The sequence below is a fragment of the Pelobates fuscus genome, chromosome 1 (genome assembly GCF_036172605.1).
Source record: "Pelobates fuscus isolate aPelFus1 chromosome 1, aPelFus1.pri, whole genome shotgun sequence".
Taxonomy (NCBI): Eukaryota; Metazoa; Chordata; class Amphibia; order Anura; family Pelobatidae; genus Pelobates; species Pelobates fuscus.
Genome location: NC_086317.1, coordinates 250765606 through 250783123, shown reverse-complemented (window position 1 = coordinate 250783123; position 17518 = coordinate 250765606).

Genomic DNA, 17518 nt, shown 5'->3' with positions numbered 1-17518 from the left:
TTACATAGTGTCCCGATGTGTGGTGTCAGTTCTCCTCAGAACCTTTTATAATATCCCATATCGTAGCCGTCGGGGCCCTGAGGTTTATTGCCTTTCAGGGCCGAGATGGTAGCTTCTACTTCTTCATCGGGTGCCTTTAACTTCGCTGCTTCTTCTCCTGTCACATTTGGTAGCATGAGATTTGTCAGAAAGAAAGTAACTTGTGTGATATAATCTATGTTATCTAGGGTGTGTTGAGGAGAGTGGTTGTATAGTGTGGTGAAACATTTGGTGAATTCTGTCTTGATATTTTTGGGAGTGTTGGCTAGTTTATTGGAGGTTGTGCGAATTTCAGTGATGGGTTCGCTCCTTTGCCTAGGTCGTAACGTTCTGGCTAGTAGAATGGCCATTTTGTTTGCCTTCTCGTGATCAAGTTGTTTGGACCATACTATGGAGCGGGCCACATCATTGAGGAACAACTCTTTGATAGAGTGCTCATTTAGGAGCTTGGTTTTACGTTGCTTTTTATAAGCGGCGATCTTAATAAAGTGACACTGTAGGACCGTCTTGTGAGCTGCCCAAAGCGTAGTGGGGTCTATCTCTGGGGTAGTATTCAGTGTGAAATAAGTCAAAATTGCCTCTCTAGTGGAGATTAGTACTTCTTCATCTTTCAGAAGATTAGTGTTTAATTTCCAAGCCCAGTTCGAGTTTTACTGGAGTTTTCCCAGAATAATTGCTATGTTGGCGTGATCGGACCAAGTGATAGCATTAAAGTCTTTATGTATTACTTTGCGCATTCCAACATTATTTAGAAATATATTGTCAATCCTAGAGTGTGTGTTGTGTGGATTTGAGTAAAATGTATAGTCTTGCGTGTCAGGGTGTTGCAATCCTCCAGGCGTCCAATAGGCGAGTGTGAGTCAAGAATGTATGCAGGAGTTTGTCTCCCTCCACCCCCGTTTTGCAACCTCTATGTACCAGGTTTTCTGCTCCTATCTATTGACAGACATGGCACTGCGTTAAAGTCAATCCCTACAATAAAGACCCCCCTGCCTGTGTTTGAGGTCAGTGTTTCTAGAGTAGCCCTAAAGGAAGCATCTGGTTCATTGGGAGCGTACACATTTATAATGCAGATTTTCGTGTTATGTATGGTTCACATGATGACTACATAGTGAACTTCTGGGTCTGCTTGGCTATGTGTGATTAGAAATGGGCAACGTTTATGTATCAATTTTGCAACCCCTGTCCTATGTTCGGCAGCAGAGTATCAGCTGTCTAAGGGATCTGTGTTTTCCCTGTCCGACCTGGGAGAGATAAGTATGGAGAGGGTTGTGGGAGTTGTTTATGTGTCCCTCCCTCAATATTGCCAATGTGTGCCTAAAATACAATTGAACAATAAACTTTAAAAACATAGTTAAATGAAACAAACAAAGACATACTATTAAATTTGTGTCTTGTCTTACACTCCGCCAGAGCAGATTGGGATCCACCCACTGGGCGAACAAATCCCAGTTAGGGATGGCAGTCCCCCGATCCAATCCACTGTGTGTCTAGGTGCAAAACTCACATCACATACATCAATTATTGTCCTAACTGCCTCACCCAGGGCTGGGTAGTTGGCTAGCGGGATACGGTTTTCCCTCTTTTGGTGCTAGGCATAGCTCGTCAGATATTCAAAAATTATTTTGTCAGATAGGTGGAGTGGGTTCGATTCTTTTGTCAGATAGGTGGAGTGAGTTTGATTCTTTTGTCAGGTAGGTGGAGTGGGTTTGGGTAGCCTGCAAAGATGTTACCGGTTAGCATCGGGCAGTATGTAGTCAGGGGTGTTAGCACTTTGTCGGGTAAAGTGCGCGGGCCTTGATTCTCCGCAAGTTACTAGCTAGGGGCAGCTCTACTGGGTGAGTATGTCAATCCTGTGCTGGGTCACAGAATTTTACGTTTCTTGGACAGCCGGAATGCCCCATGTAATGGGCAGAACTGATTACTTAGCTCTCTGCCATCCATTTGCTGTTGACTGGGTATTGGTACACCCTGAAGTATTCTCAACTCAAATGTATATTAAGGTAACTATGTTCAAAGATAAATAATATATAAAATTGGCATTAATAATACAAAGGAATACTTAAAGTTGGAGTAGGATAAATGTAGACAGGTCAGGGTTAGAAGTTTTACTACTTGTTGAAGTGTACAAAAGGAGTAAGGCTCCTTGGGTCCCCCTGTTCTCCCTCTACATGTCCCATGCAGGGCCCTGGCACTCCCTTGGCACTGGATAACGAGGTTGGGGTAAAGGTACATTTAATAGGGTTATCAGAGGGCCTTGGCATTATTGCATGGGTCTCCTTATTGCATCCCCCATCCCTAATTCAATACCTCTGTAATTTGGCCCATTGTCAGGTAGGGTGGTGTCTGTCACGTAACATAAGGTTGCATATAGTTTGTGGCCATTTACAGGTGTTGCTTAAATAGGGAGAGTGACCTCTGAACTGGCTGGGGGAGTCTCTACTGTAGGTATGTTGGTATATTGCTCAGTGGATATGACCCTAAGGGCAATGTATATATGAATCCCTTGCTACTGAATGGAGATTGTCTATGGCACTTAGCTGTGTAGTTTCTTGAAGTGTCTGATATTCATCTGTGTCCCACTACCTGCCAGCAAGTAGTAGTCCCTGTCGGGTCTTCAGGTGTGCTTCACTTGTGCTCTAACAATCTCTCTGAAGAGTGGTGAGTATGGGTCGAATGGCTTGGGCAGCGTAAACTCAGGTACGAGAGTAATGCCCAGGCTGGTGAGAGTTGAATCTATAGGAGAGATTGAATACTGAAGTAATCTACGGTATGGAGGTTTGCCTTTGGGATCAGTGTTTCCCTCCCTTCTGTCCATGTCTAGTGGAAGCTCTTTGACGTTTTTACTTATGGAAAAATTCCTGCAGCTTCATTTTAAGATTCTGAATTTTATTCATATTATCACTGTTACTTTAAGACCTAGGACATTTTTACGTCATTGCTTATACTTATATGTAATTTTTATACTTCTATAGATTTTCATGTTTATTGGCATTGGGTTTCAATATGTAGGTAAGGTACTTATTAATCTATGCATAGAGGGTTTATATATTATATGTAGAGTTTAGCAAACCCGGACTGTAAAGTTCGGGTTCGTACCGAACATTACGTTTTTTGGACCCCGGACCTGAACACGGACATATCACTGTATGTTCGGGTTGGAGTTCGGAGTTCGGCGATTTAATGGCAATCAACAAGCGTTTGACTCATGTGCCCTTAGAAGCCATCACAGTCATGCCTACTAATTGCACGGCTGTTATTGGCCAGTGCAGCATGTGACCTAGCCTCTATATATAAGCTGAAGTCGCGTAGCGCCGCACGCACATGAGCTCTTATTAGTGTAGGGAGAGGATGCTGCAGCTGTTAGGGACAGATTAGGAAAGAATTCTTGTGTTGAATCTGCAAACTACAGCGATTATTCAAACTACATTGATTATTTTTGTGGGTGCTTAAATACTACATTTGTGTACCCTGCCCTGAGCCCAGTGCTACAGAGAGTGCAGTGCACTTGCAACTGCATGTGTGCCAGGCACATTATTTAATCCTGTTCTGGTAGCTCAGTGGGCAACATCTAGGAATTTTTAAATACTGCAATTTGTTTGGTGCTAAATAGTACATTTGCGTACTGCATTTCTTGCAGTCCAATAAAACCCTTAAATACTTCTGTTAGATAGTTGGTTTAAAAAAAATCTACTTTAGGGCCCTCACCCACCGCCCAGGGGTGGGGTCCGGGGGGGGGGCGGAGGACAATTGACCCCCCTTATTGATTTTTAGGGCCCCCACCCACCGCTCAGGAATGGGGGCCAGGGGGGGAGGACAATTGGTCCCCCCCATTATTTTACTTTAGGGCCCCCACCCGCCGCTCAGGGGTGGGGGCCGGGGGGAGGACAATAGGTCACCCCCTTATTCTAATTTAGGGCCCTCACCCACCGCTCATGGGTGGGGACCAGGGGGACCCCCCCATTATTTTACTTTAGGGTCCCCACACGCCTTTCAGGGGTGGGGGCCGAGGGAGACAGGACAATAGGTTCCCCCCTATTTTTTACTTTAGAGCCCCCAAACGCCGTTTAGGGGTGAGGACAATAAGTCCCCCCCCCCCTTTTTACTTTAGGGCCCGGGGGGGCAATAGGTCCCACCTTCAGGTTAGAAGCCCCCACTCGCGTGGCACGGGTGGGGGCTCAGGAGGGGGGAATTTTTTTTATTTATTTATTTTTTATTCTTTATTTGTCAGGTCATGCACATACTGGGTACAAAAGTGAGCACATTGCTCATTTTGACATATACATAGGGAAACATATTCAATCGATTTTGCTTAGTCTCTGAGAAGGTCTAGTAAAGATGCCGAGTTGGCCATGCACATTTTACAAGTCGGTTACATATATACAGAGGGGCGGCCACACAGGGATGCCAAGATGGTCACATATTCATTGTAAGCTGTCTATTTACATTCCATAAGGTGGTTACAGAAAGCCTTCACAGTGGTTATATACAGGTATCATTACGTTTGTGTACCAGAGCCACAGCCCTCATGCGCGGACATCCAGGCGGCCACACAGAGACATCAAAGATGGCCATGCACAGCCGCCAAGACGGCCACGCACAGCCGGCCATTCGTTCCCACCCCGACACCCAGTAGGGGCACCCCACATGATATACACGTTCAGTTCTTCTGGTTGCTGTTGGTGGTGCTTTCGCCAGTACCTGGCCATTGTATCTCATCGTTGCGTATTAGTGTTGTTCCCTATCCGTAGTTTGTACTTTTAGTACTAATGCCTCGATCGAGAGTGCTGAGGTTGAGGCATGAGTTTTCCTTTATTTTAGTAGAGGTGAAAAGCAGTATGAGGTAGTGAAAGACAAGGAGAGAGAAAGAAAGAGAGGTGGGGGATGGGGAGAAGCATGAGGGGGAGGAGCGGGACGGACTTACACTTTGCAGTTGGAGCCTGAGCTATCTGTCTATAATTTTATTTATTTTTTAACAGTGTAATAGACATGCCCCTACTTGCGGCATTGTTGGGGATAAAATCAGCCCGGGACCCTGGATTAAATGGATGTTTGCCAACTCTTACAGAGCTCTAGAAATTGGAAATAAAAAGCAGAGACTTGTTCCATATCCAACTTAACTCATTTAATGACCAACAGTTACATTTATACATACTTTTTTCATAGCAGAATGGGTGGGGGGGAGGGGGGGGGGGAAATGAGCATATGGGCGTGTTAATTACGTATTGTTTTTCACACGTTATAAGCAACTGTTTCTTGTTATATCCTATGTATATTTGATAAAAACAAGATGTTTACAAATAACAAAATCTTGGACAATTAACCCCTTAAGACCGGAGGGCGTACTATTACGTCCTTTTTAAAGCGGCTCTAGACGCCGCAGGACGTAATTGTACGCCCTCCGTTTTTTTGTTACTTACCCGGTCGCCGGCGATCTCACGCCGGCGATCGCGGTTGGGGGGACTCCCAGGGAGCCCCCCGCGGCACCTCCGTCCTCTTCAGCCCCCCTGGGCCATGTGAGAGTGAGGTCCTTGCGAGGACCTCACAATCACATGGCCGGGATAGCTGGCTGCAGCAATGCCAGCAGGGGGACTGCCTGTAATGACAGTTGGTCCCCCTGCTGGCTGGAAATAAAATAAAATTAAGTTAAATAAGTGTAAAAAAAATATATATATACTTAGATCATATATATATTATATATATATATATGATCTAAGTATATATATACACATACACATACACTGTCTAGGTGTATTTTAATATTAATATATATATAATTATATATATATATATATTACACGTAGACTGATACTGATTAAATAAATATATAATTATTGTTATATATATTTACATATAATATAAAAAAATATGTAAATACCTAAAAAAATAAGTAAACAAAATAATTAAAAATAAAATATAAAAAAATATATAGATGTCTTTTATTTCGTTCTAACTGTATTGTGATATTAATATATATATATTTATATCAAAATACACGTAGAACGAAATAATATATATATCTATATACATACATATATACGTATATATCACTATATATATACCTATATATAAATAAAAATATTTAAAAAAAATTATATATATATACATATATATATACACATATGTGTATATATATATATATATATATATATATATATATACACATATATTAATTTTACACATATATTTATGTAATAACTTTACATAATTAGGTATCCTAATTAATTACAATTAGCGGGACCTGTCTGACAACCCATGCTGAAAGTATAGGGAATTTAATTTGCTAGCACTATATTTAACCCTATAACTTTCCAAGACACCATAAAACCTGTACATGGGGGGTACTGTTTTTTTTTTTTTTTTTGTAAATATACTTTTTATTTCCTGTGTCTGGGAAAGAAAAGCATGTAACTTGTAGACTCGCAGGTCTACTCTTAAGTCAACTGGTTAGTAATAACATTCATAGTGCGGGCCCCTCAACAAGTCGGACACGCAGGTCCTGTGTATCAACAGTTGTATTAGCTACTGCGGATGGTCTCTCCAGTTCTTTTTCTTTTTTAGTACTTAGTGTTCCCTTATTCCCGTATTATGTATTTTATGAAGGTACCCTTGTCTGCTCCATCCCCCTAGCTAACCGGGTATGGACTCCCAAGTTGTCTATCTCTATGTTGCCTGTCCCTCTCTCCGCTATTGTCCCCCCCATGTCACGGGTGGTATGATTATGCAGCCCGTGTGTGCTGGAGAGGCGGATATGTTTCAGCCCTTCTGTATGCTATTGGCATCTTGGCCGTTCAAGATCCTGATTGCCGGCTGACAATGGTGTTGGAGTGGGTAGGTGTCTTATTTTACAGGGGGATATGATTAGAGGTACGCTTACCCACAGTGCCTGTTTAACATTTGGGACCCTTGTTCGGTGTCTCTTGCTTTTAGGAGTTGGGAATGGGGGGTAGGGTAGTATAGGGAAGGAGGACGAGGGTCTGTCTATCGTCTACGCGGCAGTCCTGTCCGTGACCTATCCTGTCATCAGTTTTGGAGTTGCGTCAAAAAGTCAGGTTTCGTCGTGGTCAGTATCCAGTGTGTCCAGATATCTAAGTATGTCTGGTGTTGCTTTTCGTTCGCCAACATGGTAAGCTCTTCTATTGCTCGCAGTTCTACCATCTCGGCGAACCACTTAAGCATTGAGGGAGTCTCGTTTTTCTTCCAATATTGTGGTATGGTTTGCTTAGCTATGTTTAGTATCCGAATTGTGAGTGATTTTTTGTATTTTGATGTCGGAGTTGTCGTGTGGTGGAGCAGCATTGCTGCCGGTTCTAGCGGTGGTGGGTTGTCAGTGAAGCGAGAGGCTATTTATGGATATTCCTCCAGAATGTTTGTACGAGTTCACATTCCCACCAGATGTGTATAGGTGTGCCCGTTGCCCTAGCGCACCTCCAGCAGAGGCTGGACCCATGAGCGTGTATGTAGTGTGCCGTGTCCGGTGTGCAGTACCAGTGCGTTAGCACCTTGTACGCTGTTTCCTGGCTTTTGCTGAATACAGAGCAGTGGTGCGTGATATCACATATCTTTTCCCATTCCGCGTTGCTAAAGGTTTGATTAAGGGCCTCCTCCCATTTCCCCATAAATCATGGCGGGGTCGTGGGCGTGTGTGTTTGCAGTAGGGAGTAGAGGTGCGAGATGCCATGTGGCAGTGGGTCAGGGTCCGCACAGAGTTGTTCAAAGGTGGTAAGCGCCCGAATTCGGGCCCCAGTGTGCGGTAGAGTCCTGACGTAGCTCATCAGCTGCGCGTAGCGGAAGTGAGTCGAGAATGGTTGGTCTGGACCTCCACATAAGTCAGCCAAGGTTCGCAACCCCTGTCCAGAGCCCACGTGTCTCAGCCTTGGCAGGGGGTCCTGCACCAAAGCCTGCATTGCTCTACGGTCCTTGCCCGGTGGGAATTCTGGGTTGTGTGTAAGGGGAAGCAATGGGGATGGGCATGTGGAGAGTGCGTATCTACTGGCGTTACCACGCCAAATCCGCAGTGTCGCCTTCATGTATGTAGTGTAGTGTTTCTCCCTGCCGTCTGTCCCCCCCGGGATCCACGGGATGAGGGCGGCTGGGAGCCCTGCCTCTCCCTCTTCTGCCTGCTTCCATAATTTGCTTACCCCGGTCTTGGACCATTCCACTACGCGTTGCAGTTGGCACGCTTTATAGTATAGTCGGAAGTCGGGCAAGGCTAGACCTCCCTTGTTCTTGGGTTGTGTGAGTAGTGCATATTTCAATCGGGGTCTCTTCACGTCCCATACAAATGTCCCCAGTGCCCTTTGAAGTGCGATGAAAAACGAGGATGGGATTGCAATGGGCAGGGCTTGGAAAAGATAGAGTAGTCTTGGTAGGAAGTTCATTTTTACAACTTGGATTCTACCTAGCCACGATATGTGCGGAAGGGCCCACTCCCTCATCTCCGCGCTAAACGTAGCTAGCATCGGGGTGAAATTTGCAGAAAAAAGCTCAGATTCCTTTACAGTCAGCCAAGTGCCGAGGTATTGGATTTTATCTGTGGCCCATTGGAATGCAAAACTCCTGCGGAGTTGAGCGGTTCTCCTTGTGGGTAGGCTGACGTTTAGGATATAAGATTTTGAGAAGTTAATCTTAAAGCCCGAGAACCCTCCAAAGGTCTGGAATGCCTGCACCAGGTTAGGGAGGGAGACTTCCGGGGTCGTCACAAAAAACAGTAGGTCGTCCGCATATGCGGCTAGTTTATGTTGTGTATCCCCTATGTGTACTCCCTTGATGTCCGGGTGGTGTCTGATGGTGTTTAGCAGGGGTTCCAGCGCTAGAACGAATAGCAACGGGGACAGGGGACACCCCTGCCGGGTGCCGTTATGTATCGGGAACGCATCTGTGGGTGCCCAGTTGACCAAAACATGTGTTGTCGGATGAGTGTATAAGGCCTCAATCCATCCTCTCAGGTATGGCCCCATACCCATATGTGTCAGCGTCTGAAACATGTATGCCCAGCAAACCCTGTCGAATGCCTTCTCCGCGTCCGTAGAAAGCAGGAGAAGGCCCGTGTCCGCCCCCGATTTCCTGTGCATTATTGTGAGGGCCCTAATAGTATCGTCCCTGGCCTCACGTCCCAGCACGAATCCCACCTGATCCGAGTGAACCAAGGAGGGTATGTGCATCTGGAGCCGGGTCGCCAAGACCTTCGCCAGCAGTTTGATGTCATTATTTATGAGGGAGATGGGACGGTAGCTCCCACAGTGTTCCCGGTCCCTGCCCTCTTTCGGAATTATGGTAATGTGAGTCGTAAGCGCCTGTGTATGAAGTGCGTGTCAGGCTCCTACCTGGCTTTGTGGTTTTGATTGCGAGTGCTAATTCCTCCATGGATATGGGCTCGTCAAGTTGGTCGGCTGTTGCCGCCGCTAGGGAGGGGAGTCTATGGGTCGTCAGGTATTTATCTATGGAGGTCTGGAGTGTTCGTGACTGTGTGTCTGTGTGTGGGCGTGGAAGGGAATACAAGTCCGCATAGTAGGTGCGGATGATTTCCTGGATCTTAGTCGGGTGTCTGTGCAGGACCCCTGCCTTATCCCTGATCTTGTCTATGTAGGTGTCCCGTCTCCTTTTGGCTAGCATGCGTGCCAGGAGTTTTCCGATTTTGTTGCCATGTATAGCAAAGAAAGCCCTGTGTCGCAGTGCCTCTCTTTGATGGCTAGTGTGGAGGAGAGTGGTCAGTTCCCTCCTCAATGTGAGTAGGGTGGCCTGGTGTGTGGGGAGTTGATGTTGCTTGTTGAGTGTCTCCGTGTGTTGTATATCGGTCAATAACGCGGCCATGCGGCCTCCCTGTTTTTCATGAGCGCGCCCTTTTGGATAAAGTGTCCCCTAATGACACTCTTGTGTGCCTCCCAGCGTATGGTGGGGGAGGTCTGTTCGCTGGTATTATTCGCAAAATAGTCCTGCAATGTCTTTGCTATGTCGGAAGTGATGGTTGGGGTAGTAAGCATGGATTCATTAAGTCTCCACTTGGAGAATTTGGGCCTATAGAGGGAGGAGGTCATTGAAATAGTCACCGGGGCATGATCTGACCACGTCACAGTGCCCTGGTCAGCTTGTAGAACCAACGGGATGTGGTGGATGGGTACCAGTAGATAATCTATTCGCGTGTAGGAGTTATGGGGATTGGAGTAAAAGGTAAAATCCCTTTCATCAGGGTGGAATGCTCTCCAACAGTCCACTAACTTCGCTCTGGTCAAGAGGGCCCTAATTGCTGTAATATGTTGCGTGGGGATGTGTGAGTGTCCTAGGGAGGAGTCCCACTTGGGGTCCAATGCAACATTGAGGTCTCCCCCTACTATCCGTATACCTTCCTGGAAGCCTGCTAGCGTGCGAAGTGCCCTGGCTAGGAACTTATATTGCCCGCGGTTTGGGGCGTAGAGGTTGGCTAGTGTATATGTCATGCCCGCTATTGTCCCTTTGAGGAACAAGAAGCGACCCTCCGGGTCTGTTAGGACCCCTGTTTCTGTTAAAGGGAGGTGTCTATGTAATAGTATTGCCATTCCCCGTGATTTATCCCCTTGGAAATCGCTGTAATATCCTTTCGGATAGTGTTGGGTCGCGACCCCGCTCGAAAGTGGGTCTCTTGGAGAAACACTATAGAGGCTTTAGCCGCCCTGAAGTCTTTATGGGCCCCGGACCTTTTTTCTGGTGTGTTAAGTCCCCTTGCGTTCAGCGTGAAAATTGTGAGGGGGGCCGGTAGTAGGGACATGCTGGATATGTGTCTCTCCCTCTTAGGTAATGTAGTCTCTTCCGTACGGTAGTCTGGTATAGGGGTGTGGGATAGGTAAACTTGGGGAAACTGGGAAGGTCAGAGGGAAAGAGGGGGAAGGTCGCACCCACTGGGTCTAGAGACCGGGTACGGATATAAATCGCCCTAAGAGGCGAGTAGTGGTTTCGAGCGTTGGGGGACAGTGGATCCCCCTCCCACCCGTGGGTAGGGGGTGCACCGTGCACCTAGATCAAAATGCTCCAGCCAATAGGGTGGCAAAGGAGTCCAAGAAGCCCTGAGTGAGCAGAACCCAGCGGGCCCAAGGCGCTCCCAATTAGATCGTCACGTTCTGCAACGAGCCCCCGGAGTTCCGCCCAGTCAGGACATCCCGTCTCCCCGTCTTACGGCTCTCCAATTAGGGAATGAAGCCTGTATTAAACCTCTGTGTGCTAATGATTGCGTGTTACTCATCTTGACTGCGGCCGGTGGGTCTTCCGGCTCACCGGCGTGATGTGGTGTTCCCCACCTTATTACGTGGTGTCTGCCGCCCCCTGATGTCAGGGCCCTCCTTGTTATCCAGGGTTGTCCCCTCAAGGTATACAAGGTGTCCTAGGAGCTTAATGTACATCCCCCCAAGTACGTTCTGTGAAGCCTCCTGGTCCTACCCCCCCCCCCAGGAAGTCATGTTGGTCCCCCCCCCCGCCAATTCCCTCCCTACCCCTCCCCCGTCCCACAGTGTGTTGTATCCCGGCCTGCACCTTTTCTCTATGCTTCGGGCACCAACGGCCTGTGATATGTAAACTGGTGTCTGAGAAACCCATCTGGTGCCTCACCTCTTGCACCCACTATTCCCTTTTGGGTCAGGGCATGAGGTGGCTGAGCACTGGGGCATGGGACATCGAGCACCCTCGGGAGGGGGGGCCTGTGGTAGTACTATGTGTGTAGCATGTTCCCTAACCCCTGTATTTTGTGCCAAGCCCCCCTGACCCTGGTATACGGTGTGTTGTTGGTAGCCCCACCTCGTCGTACCGTGTCCCTATGCATTATGCCCGAGGATCAGGAGTTCTGGCACACCTCACGGGCTGTCTGGGTGTATTCCCCAGTGTCCTCTGTTCCCAAGCTACGGGAGGAAAAAGAAACCAGTCCAGGACCCTTATGCTTTCGTTCCACCCCTTCGTGCTTTGCTCCTGGACCCTTATGCTTTCGTTCCACCCCTTCGTGCTTTGCTCCTGGAGAGTGAATAACCTTGTCTGGCATGTGGCCTCTCGGCTCCTCTCCCCCCCCTCCATATCCCGCTATCCTGGGGTGGTCAGCATGTATGGTATCCCTGTGCCCCCCCCACCCTCTGGAAGTATACTTGCTGTCTGGGTAAGAGGAGAGTCGCCTCCGGCCTCGTGAGTGGAAGTCCATGGCCCCTCCGGCATTGCTTGTATTTCAGGGTACAGGGGGTGGGAGTCCGGCCGTACCTCTCAGGGTCGTTGTAGAAAATCTCAAGTGGGCTATATGGGTCAAAACCTTGTGGGGGAAGTATTGTCTCTTGGTCGCTGCATGGGGTTTGTTCTTATCGTCTCAGGGGGCGGCAGGAAGAACGTTGTTTTTAGTTCAGGGTTCCCACAGGTTGGATCGTCTGGGAGCGGGGGCCCGCAGCCGTTGGGGTTTGGGGCCCGTGCCTTGAAGCCTTGGGTTCTCCGTGTAGAATCGCAGCGGGTTCGGCCAGGTGAGTTTCTCCGGCGACAGATGCAGCTCCCATTGGATCGTCTCCATATCTTCGGCACTCTCAACCATGAAGGGACCTGTGGGTGTCGCTATTTGCAGGCCTGTGGGGAAGCACCAACGGTACCTGATGTTGGCTGCCTGTAGCTGCCTGGTGAGAGGCCACATGTCACGGTTCTCACCTGTTAGACAGACAGCCAGACGTGGTCACTCCTGGAGTTCCCAACAGGGGACTTGAACCGGGGAACTTATCAGTCCTAGTCCTGCTTTCTGCCTCAGAGCCACAGCAGCTTTACACAGAGACTACTGATTCCGGTCCTGTTCATCCTGGCATGGCTACTACACCGGGGGCCGCACCTTGACTTGGCTGTGTCTCACCTGACTCTGATCGGTCATCAGCAGGGTATTTAAACCCAGCCTCGCTCTGTGCTCAGTGTCAAGTCTTTGATCTTGTGTTCCTGTTTTGTACGTGTTCCTGTTTATCTACTTCGTATTATTGACCCCGGCTTTTGACTCGTTGTTCCTGACCTCTGGCATCCTTTGACCTCGGCTATCCCACGACTATCCTGCTGGTTCAGTCCTTGCCTGTACTGCGTATTGGTACTTTATCCTGCACAGCCCCAGTGCACAGACCCACAGGCCAGGTGAATTCTTACCTGACCACCTCGGCCTGTGGCTATCTGCAAGGGTGAGCAACATATCTGCGCTACAGACTCCCAACTCAGGTAAGATCCTGACACCACAGGGCCCGCCGGTACGCCAGAGTGGCAGGGGACAGGTCTGGGAATAGTTGGATTTCTGACCCCCCCCAGGAGTACCTTATCCGTGCCCCTTGCCTTGTGCAGGATCTCCTCCTTAAGCTGGAAATTCTCCATGCAACAAATGATGTCCCTGGGGGGTCCCCCTGGGGGTCCCTGGAGTCGCAGGGCCCTGTGGGCTCTAACGAAGCCCATGTGCGCCTGGGGCGGTCTGGTCAGCAGCCTATTAACCCCTTAAGGACCAAACTTCTGGAATAAAAGGGAATCATGACATGTCACACATGTCATGTGTCCTTAAGGGGTTAAACAGTTCCATCAGAGTATTCTGGACCGAGGTGTCCTTATCCAGCTCCTCAGGGACCCCCCTCACCCGTATGTTCTGGCGTCTGCCCCTTTTGTCTAGATCCTCAATATGCAGGGCCATTTGTCTCATCACAGTGCTGTGATGCTGCAGCGTATCCGTGTTAGCAGACTGTGCCACTGCCATGTGGTCACAGTCTGCCTCAAGCTGTGCAACTCTCTGATTGAGGCCTTGCAGGTCGTCCCTCAGCGTGTGCAGTCCAGCCGTGATGGATGTGCGCAGATCAGCGTTGGCTGTTCGGAGGTCCGCTTTCGTTGGCAGATCTCTCAGCAGGGCAATAAGGTCAGGTGCTGCAGCATCCCCTGTGATGCGTGCCGCGTGTGTCTGCTCCCCCGCCGGGGAGCGCGGGCACAAGATGTCCGACTCCGTGGAGTCAGTTGAGGCCTGCGGATCCAAGTCTGCCTGCGCGAGTAAGTAGCGCTTCATGTTCGGGGTCTGACCCCCTTTGGGGGCATCCCCCGGTTTCTGGGTATGGGAGGCTCGGTGGGTCTTCCCCATCATTGCGGTCAGAGTGCGTAGTATCGGAGGTTAAGGGCTGAGCCTGCGGAGAGCTCGTGGATTAAGCAGCCATCTTCTCGGACTGCCAGCGGGGGGTACTGTTTTACTCGGGAGACTTCGCTGAACACAAATATTAGTGTTTCAAAACAGTAAAATGTATTACAACGATGATATCGCCAGTAAAAGTGAAGTTTTTTGCATTTTTCACGCACAAACAGCACTGACGATATTATTGCTGCAATACTTTTTACTGTTTTAAAACACAAATATTTGTGTTCAGCGAAGTCTCCCGAGTACAACAGTACCCCTCGTGTACAGGTTTTATGGTGTTTTAAAAAATTACAGCGTCAAATATAAGGCTTGTGTTTAATTTTTTTTCACATTAAAATTCGCCAGATTGCTTACGTTGCCTTTATGACCCTATGGTAGCCCAAGAATGAAAATTACCCCTATGATGGCATACTATTTCCAATAGTAGACAACCCAAGGTATTGCAAATGGGGTATGTCCAGTCTTTTTTAGTAGCCACTTAGTCACAAACACTGGCCAAAATTGGCGGGTTTTTTTGCATTTTTCACACACAAACAAATACTAACGCTAACTTTGGCCAGTGTTTGTGACCAAATGGCTACTAAAAAAGACTGGACATACCCCATTTGCAATACCTTGGGTCGTCTACTATTGCAAATGGTATGCCATTATGGATGTAAATTTATTTCCTGGGCTACTATACAGTCTCAAAGGCAACGTAACCAATCTGGCGAATTTCAATTTCAAATGTAACACGCTATATTTGACCCTGTAACTTCCCAAAACACCATAAAACCTGTACATAGGGGGTACTGTTTTACACGTGAGACTTTGCTGAATACAAATATGTGTATTTTATTGCAGTAAAAGCAAACAGTATTATGACATTGACAGTTAAAATGTCATGTAGAACTAAAAAAATAAAAAATAAAATATTTTCTCCCATTTTTTTCATATTAAATTATGTTTCATAGCTAAATATTTGATATTAAATGAAAGCCCTGTTTCCCCTGAATAAAATGATATATAATAAGGGGGGATGCATTTAATATGAAAGAGGTGAATTACGGTTGGACATATAGCGCAAATGCCAGGTTTTGTTTACATTTTGTTTCGTCCACAACTTGTACATTTGGCTGCATTGTCTTAAGGGGTTAACAAGAACATTTTGCAATCAGTATGGTCTTCTCGTAAATGATAATAATTTCTCTTCCGAGAATCGAAAATACAAATGGTTTATTCCAAGTTCAAATTAACCCTTATATGAACAGCGAGGATAGATAGTGAAATGGATATTCAGGTATTGTGAGTAGGGGCATAATTTACTAATACTAAGTAATCTTTACTTAGCATTAATAAATCTGGCTGAAAGACCAATTCAGGTCCTTTAGCCTTTTAGTAGATAGCTCCCTAATACCGTGGGAATTAGGGAGTTATCTACTTATTCATTCCTGTCATTCAATTGACAGGCTAAGTAACTTACATTTTAAATGAATGTGTGTTACTTGATTGTTGTAAGTGTTACAAATGCTTACAGCTGAATCCTGGCTATGTTTGTATACTTTTTATTTAAACTTGTATACAGTGTAACATTCTTCATTCTTCCACTAGGTAAGTATATTAGTACTTAGACAATACTGTGCTTCGGAACCTCGTCACTTTGACACTTCGGAACCTCGGCAACTTCGGCAACAAAGGAATACTTAAAGTTGGACATTTAATAGGGTTATCAGAGGGCCTTGACATTATTACATGGGTCTCCTTTTTGCATCCCCCATCCCTAATTCAATACCTCTGTCATTTGGCCCATTGTCAGGTAGGGTGGTGTCTGTCACGTAACATAAGGTTGCATATAGTTTGTGGCCATTTACAGGTGTTGCTTAAATAGGGAGAGTGACCTCTGAACTGGCTGGGGGAGTCTCTACTGTAGGTATGTTGGTATATTGCTCAGTGGATATGACCCTAAGGGCAATGTATATATGAATCCCTTGCTGCTGAATGGAGATTGTCTATGGCACTTAGCTGTGTAGTTTCTTCAAGTGTCTGATATTCATCTGTGTCCCACTACCTGCCAGCAAGTAGTAGTCCCTGTCGGGTCTTCAGGTGTGCTTCACTTGTGCTCTACCAATCTCTCTGAAGAGTGGTGAGTATGGGTCGAATGGCTTGGGCAGCGTAAACTCAGTGTTTCCCTCCCTTCTGTCCATGTCTAGTGGAGGCTCTTTGACATTTTTTGTCTAAAGATTCTTACTTATGGAAAAATTCCTGCAGCTTCATTTTAAGATTCTGAATTTTATTCATATTATCACTGTTACTTTAAGACCTAGGACATTTTTACGTCATTGCTTATACTTATATGTAATTTTTATACTTCTATAGATTTTCATGTTTATTGGCATTGGGTTTCAATATGTAGGTAAGGTACTTATTAATCTATGCATAGAGGGTTTTTATATTATATGTAGAGTTTAGCGAACCCGGACTGTACCCGTTCTGCATTTCTTGCAGTCCAATAAAACCCTTAAATACTACTGTTACATAGTTGGTTTAAAAAAATCTAACTTTTTGGTGCTAAATAGTACATTTGTGGCCTGTGGTGCACTTCATATCTGAGAGTCAAATATAACCGTCAAATACTGTGGTTACAGCGCATTTTTAAACATTCAAATTCTTTAGGTGCTCAAAAGTAAATTTGGTGTGTGCACTTCATATCTGAGAGTCAAATAGAACCGTCAAATACTGCTGTGTCATAGCAGTTTTAAAAATTCTAATTCTTTAGGAGCTAAAAAGTCAATATGGCGCCTGCAGTTCATATCTGAGAGTCAAATAGAACCAGGGCCGGACTGGGATAAAAATTCGGCCCGGGCATTTTTTTATCACAGCGGCCCACTAAGAAGGGGCGGTGCAGAGAGGGCGTGTTTTGTCATCACTAACGACAAACACGCCCCCTTCTCAAAGTGCAGGCCAGGGCAGACCATGCGCAGAGCTCTGCTAAAGAGCTCTAGCATGAGAAAAAAGCCCTGTATTTGTTCTGCACAGTGCAAGCAAATTTAATAACATGCTTGCACTGTGTTTCCTTGCAACTTGTCTCTGGTGTCTCTATAAATGGATACCAAGAGACAAAAATGCCAGGAAAGAGTATCGTGCTGTGTTTGGAGCCTGCTTGTGGGATTGTGTGTGTGTGTGTGTATAGAGTGAGCTGATTGTGGTGTGGTATTGTGTAATAAGGTCGGTTTTAGTCGTGTTGTGTTTGTGGTGTAATGTAATGCATATGTGGCTAGGGTCTGTAAAGAATGTGTGTATAGGGGATGTAGCAAGTGTGTGCATACAGGCTATAGTGTGTGTGTGTGTGTATATGTGATGTAGTGTTTGTAGAGA